This window comes from Tupaia chinensis, unplaced genomic scaffold (assembly GCF_000334495.1).
Source record: "Tupaia chinensis unplaced genomic scaffold, TupChi_1.0 Scaffold000131_1, whole genome shotgun sequence".
Classification (NCBI taxonomy): Eukaryota; Metazoa; Chordata; class Mammalia; order Scandentia; family Tupaiidae; genus Tupaia; species Tupaia belangeri.
In genome coordinates this window covers 511,306-517,191 of record NW_006159600.1, presented here as the reverse complement: position 1 = coordinate 517,191, position 5,886 = coordinate 511,306, and the positions used below count along the sequence as shown (strand labels likewise).

General features: G+C 44.7%; 1 protein-coding gene across 1 annotated transcript in view; it reads right to left on the bottom strand.

Annotated features, from left to right (window-relative positions):
• The window catches only part of ZNF331 (zinc finger protein 331), a 47,671-nt gene that overhangs the window by 13,691 nt on the left and 28,094 nt on the right, over positions 1-5,886 (bottom strand). The window contains exon 3 of the mRNA XM_027770399.1: positions 4,915-4,984. The gene's annotated coding sequence lies outside the window, so the exon portion shown is untranslated. The remainder of the gene's footprint in view (positions 1-4,914; positions 4,985-5,886) is intronic.

The window sequence follows — 5,886 nt, the reverse complement described above, 5'->3', positions numbered from 1 at the left end:
GCTGAACCCGAGGGTGGTCAGGAACCTTCCTGACTTGCAGCGTCAGGAGTCAGGGAGGCCCGAGTTCTGACAGTTATTAACCTCACCGTCTGCTTCCTCACTGGCAAACTGGAATAAAAATGCTACAAGGTATGACTGCCTTAAATAAAGTCATCTACATAACACAGTTCATGTAACATATCCTTTTTTAATTTAATTTTTTTTTTTGAGAGTTTTTCGCTACAAGGCGCGTGTGCTCGCCAGACAAACAGAGAGAGACATAGAGACAGAAAGCAAGAAATCACCCCCCAGGGGGGATGGTCACGCTGCAATCCCTTCTCCTCCATTCTCCTCTCGGAATCTTGGGCATGCGCACACACATGCGCCCGGCGTGAGTTTTAAGCCACCGGGTCCGGACGCGAACCGTGGTCAACCACGTGGGAGTCCAGCGACATAGCCATTACGCTAACTGCTGGTTCCCTCCATCTGTTTTTTGAGAGAGATCTTTACTATATGGTATGTGTGCTTGCTGGAGAGACAGAAAGTGAGAAATCACCACTAGGGGATGATTTCGCCACAATCCCTTCTTCATTCTGCTCTTGGGATCTTGGGCACATACGCACACATGCCTGGGGTGTTTTAAGCCATCGGGTCTGGGACTCGAACCACAGTCAACTATGTGGGAGTCCAGTGACATACCCATTATGCCATCTGCTGGTCCCTCTATTATTGTTTGAACTTTTATCAATTTTTTTGAGAGGTTTTTGCTATCGGGCACGTGCACTTGCCAGAAAGACAGACAGAGACAGAGAGATAGAAAGCGAGAAATCACCCCCCCAGGGGGGATGGCCGCAATCCCTTCTCCAGTCGCCTCTAAGGATCTTGGGTACACCTGCGCACACGCCCGGCATGAGTTTAAGCCACTGGGTCCGGGACTTGAACTGTAGTCAACTGCATGGGAGTCCAGTGACATAGCCATTACGCTATCTGCTGGCCCCCATTAATGTTTTAATAGAAGAAACTCAAGCCTGCCCTTCCACTTTTTTTCTTACACTGAAGTATGAGCTTCTTAAATCTGTCTATACAGTCCTTACTAATGCAAACCTCTCTGCTTAACCTCGTTAGCAAAAGAGAGTCGAAGACATGAGAAAATGTTCCCTCTCCATCAGTGCCTAGGGGGACAGATACAATTCTGCATCAAAAATTGACTTCGGAGACTCTTATCTGAATCAAAACCATGAGATAACACTTAACTCCGATCAGAATGGCTATGATCCAAAAAACTAAGACTGACAAGTGTTAGCGAAGCTAACTAGTGTTAGTGAAAGCAAGCCACCAGGTCCAGGATCCAAACTGTGGCTGATCACGTGGAGTCCAGTGCCTTTAAGCACCACGCCACCTGCTGGCCCCTAAATCCGTGGTTATTTGTCGTACAGCAAATTAACACAGCGAAAAAAACAGTATCTCTGGATACATTTCACCTCTGTTCTGGAACACCTTTTCGCTGTGCCTCAGCCTGATAAGCAGCCCCTCAGCATGAGGACTGGTTGGGCTGCCTGTGCAGACTTTTCAAGAGATTGCGTGTTCTGTCTCACCGAAATTCCTGTGTAGAAAACCTCAGCCCCCTGGGACCAGCAGATGGCATAATGGTTACGTCAGAACCACGGTTTGGGACCAGCAGTTGGTGTAATGGCTATGTTGCTGGAATCCCATGTAGTTGAGGTTCAAGTCCCAGACTAGGTGGCTTAAACTCAGGTTGGGCACATGTGCGTGCGTGCCCAAGATCCCGAGAGGAGAATGGAGGAGAAGGGACTGTGGTGTGGCCATCCCCCCTGGGGGGGTGATTTCTCACTTTCTCTCTCTCCGTCTTTTTGGTGCATGTACGCGTCCTATAGCAAACAAACAAACAACCTCTCCAAAAACAAAACAAAACAAAACAACCTGCAGTTCAAGTCCTGGACCTGTGGCTTAAAACACACCAGGTACATATACACATATGCCTAAAATCCCAAGAGAAGGGAGGAACTTTGTTACAGCAGCCGGAACAGCTAGGATGAGACTAAACTGACACACGTGCAAGCAGACGGAGAGCTTGGTACACGAAAAGTGCTTGGTAAGCATGGTCACACGCCACTCCTCCTACACTAGACCTCCGGTTAGGATGTCATAGTGGGGGAGAACAATTCAATACTTACAAAGTGACTTATTAAATGGGATTTACAGGTAATGTCAATTTCTTCATGCATACAATTACATCTATTAGTATTGCTTAATATTATGTCACATGAATTTTTTTATGACTATGTTGAAATAGTCTCCTTTTATTTGCACGATATTCTATAAGACGAATGCTTTGTGATTTACTTAACTAGTAAATTAGTTCTGTCACCCTAAGCACTAACTGTGGTCAAGGTAACAACAACAGCCTTTGGTTCCAGAGAATGGGTCTCAGCCTCTTTGGAGTAATACACACCCTTACTCAATGCCAAGAATTACAGCGTACTCCTCGGGAGACAGAACACCGACAAACACCGACAGCAAGTGCACAGAGGGGTTACGACCCCCGAAGACCCTCTGCCCAGACTTCACACCGCTGCCCCCAGATCTAGCCTGGAGCCAGGTTAGAGTACCCTATTTATTCTGTCTCTCTCCATCTCTCTTTCTCTTTTAAAATATTTAAACTTCTTAGCTCTCTGCTGTTCTCCAGTCTTGCTAATTCCTACCTTTCCCCCTGCCCCCACAGGACGAGCCAATCAGCAGCCGTCTATATCCGAGTTCTAATTCACGTGGGGTGCTAGCGTCTGCGCACTTTTCATTTTTTGACAAAAACACAATGTTTTTCTTTTTATTGTTTTTGTCTTTTTTTCCTCTTTCTTGCCTTTTTTCTATTCCTGTTCCTTTTCTTTTTACCTTTCTCACTTTCTGCTCAGCCTCCACACACTGATTCTCTACACAGGTCTAGGTGCTCAGTAGCCAAATAGCTGAGTACTTTCAGCGTCAGGCTAACCCTCAATTTTCATTCAATCAGCTATGCAAAGGGAGAAAAACGATATTATTTATAGACTGCAGGTCACCTCCTCCTGTGTTCCTCTGAGTGCTCAGATTTAACTCCAAAAACTAGGAAAAAATGTATAACCCACCAGATGACCAGGAACCACAGCAGAGGCACAAGAAATATGAGAGACCAGGAAAATATCTCTCCTCTAAGGGAAAAGAATAACCTCTTCCTCCAGAGAATACAAAGGAACTCACGGAAATGGCAGATAAAGAATTTTAAATATTTACAGTGACAAAGCTAACAGAGATGCAAGAGAAGAGAGACGACAAACTCCAGAAGATGCAGGAGAAAACAGCAGCAGTTAGCGTAACAGCCATGTCGCTGGACTCCCATGTAGGTGGTTCAAGTCCAAGACCCAGTGGCTTAAACTCACGCCGGCCACGTGTGCGTGCATGCCCAAGATCCTGAGAGGAGAGTGGAGGAGAAGGGATTGCGACGTGGCCATCCCCCTCTGGGGGGAGGTGTGATTTCTTGCTTTCTGTCTATCTGTCTCTGTCTTTCTGGCGAGCGCAGACACCCTATAGCAAAAACCTCTTAAAAAAATAACAAAAAACAACAACAACAAAAAAACACACAGAATTCTAGGAGGTGAGGAAGTTCTTGCTTGACCTGAAAGAGATACACACCATAAAAAAAAGAATCAAACGGAATTGTTAGAGATGAAGGCTCTAATACAGGAAATCAAAACTTCCTTCAAAATATCAAAAGCAGATTAGATCATGCAGAAGATGGAATCTCAGATGTGGAAGACAGAACCTCTGGCCGAGAAAAATTCACCAAAAAGACTGAGAAAATAACCAAAAAATATCAGAATAATATTCGAGTAATACTAGATACCATTAAATGCCCAGACATCTGGGTCGTCGGTATCCCTGAAGGTGAAGAAACTATAATAAGGGCATTGATAATCTACCTCCATGAAATCCTGGAAAAAAACTTTCCAAACCTAGGAAAGATTTCAAAGATCTAGTCCCAAGAAATACAAAGGACCCCTCATAGAATCGACCCAAGATCTTCCCCTAGGCACATCAAAGCCAGATGGACCAAAACCACGGGAGACAAGATACTAAAATTAGCAAGAGAGAAACGTCAAGTTACTTTCAAAGGCTATCCCATAATGCTAACGTTAGACCTCTTATAGGAAACAATATGAGCAAGGAAAGAATGGGAAAATACATTCAAAGTGTTAAGTGAAAAAACAAGAATACTATACCTGGCAAGATTATCTTTCATATGGGAAAAAAAGATACAAACATTCTCAGATAAACAAAACCTGAAAGAATTTACTAACACTGGACCAGCTCTCTAAGAAGTTCTGAAGGGAGTGCTATACCAGAAAAACTAAAGTCAGACACACAGAAATAAAAGTACAAAAAACAACCACGAGAATGGCCAGTTTTATTGTAGGGACAAGTCCGGAGTTCAATGTTAACTTTCAGAGTTTAAATGGAAAGATCAGACCACAGTAATACTGCAAATTCAATAGAAGAGAGCTTAATTAATTACATGAGTTTTAAATAGTGAAACAGAATTTTTTTGATTTTCTACTAAAACATTCCTGATTTTCTTTGATTTCCATATTTAAGGTTTTTTTTTTTTTTTTGTCTTCGTTGAATTGTTGATATCTTCATCTACCTACTATTTGAACTGAATCTTAACCTTTTTCTTGGCTTTAAGTTTTAAGCAAATTTCCCTTAACATTTTTTTTTTTTTTTGAGTTGACTACATGGGAGTCCAGCAACATAGCCATTAAGCCAATTGCTGGTCCCCGGTATTTTTTAATTTCAAGAAAAAGTTTTAGTTTGGGACCAGCAGTTAGTGTTCCTGTTCCTAAGTCCTGTAAACACATCATTCAATGGAAACAAAACACAACTTACCTGAACCTTTATTTTACAGTGTGTAACAATGTTCTTCCTCCGGGAGATCCTTTTCTGAAAGGTAGCTGGCCTAGGGGAAAGCCAAGAATGACTGTAAGACATTAGAGCCTTTTCTTGGTGGAGTACAGGCCACATTAGAAACCGCCCTTGGAGGGGCCAGCAGGTGGTGTGGTGGTTAAGGCGCTGGACTCCCACATGGCTGACCATGGTTTGAGTCCCAGACCTGGCGACTTGCTTTCTCACTTTCTCTCTCACTCTGTCCCTGTCTGGTCAAACTAAAATAAATAAATGAATGAATAATTAAAGTTAAAGAAAATAATTATTTAGGAAAAAAAAAGAAACTGTCGTTGGGGAGAGCAAGTGGTGTAGTAGATGGCAGACTGTGGTTCAAGTCCCGAACCCGGCGGCTTGAAACTCATACCCGTAGGTGTATGTGCACGTGCCCCAAATCCCGACAGGATGGAGAAGACTGAGGCATGGCTAATCCTCCTGGGAGGTGAGTTCTCTCTTTTTGTCTATCTTTCCAGCGAGTGCCAAGTGCTATAGCAAAGGTCTATCCAAAAAAATGAAAAGCCTTCGGAGGCACACCTGTCCCGGGGTCACATCTAAAACCCATTAGAAATAAGAGGACCCTGGGTTCTGGTTTGCCAGTGACTCCTGAAGCAGAGACACTGGACTCCAGGCTACACCATCATAACACCTGTGCTCACACAGGCACACGCCCACACCAGCCGTGGCCTCACAACTACACACACGGTCTTGAGACACGCCTCAGACTGTCACATCTGAACACTCGGCCCGTCAAAGAACCTCTCTCGGCCCCAAGCACCTGCGGAGCCCGCAGGCACGTACCTGACTCTGGACACACGGCCGGCTGCTTCGCCCTACTGACGCGTGCGCAGGCCGGGCTCCGTCACCCCAGCCGCTGGCACACACCTGCGCCGCGGGACGCGGCACAGACAGCACGGGGGG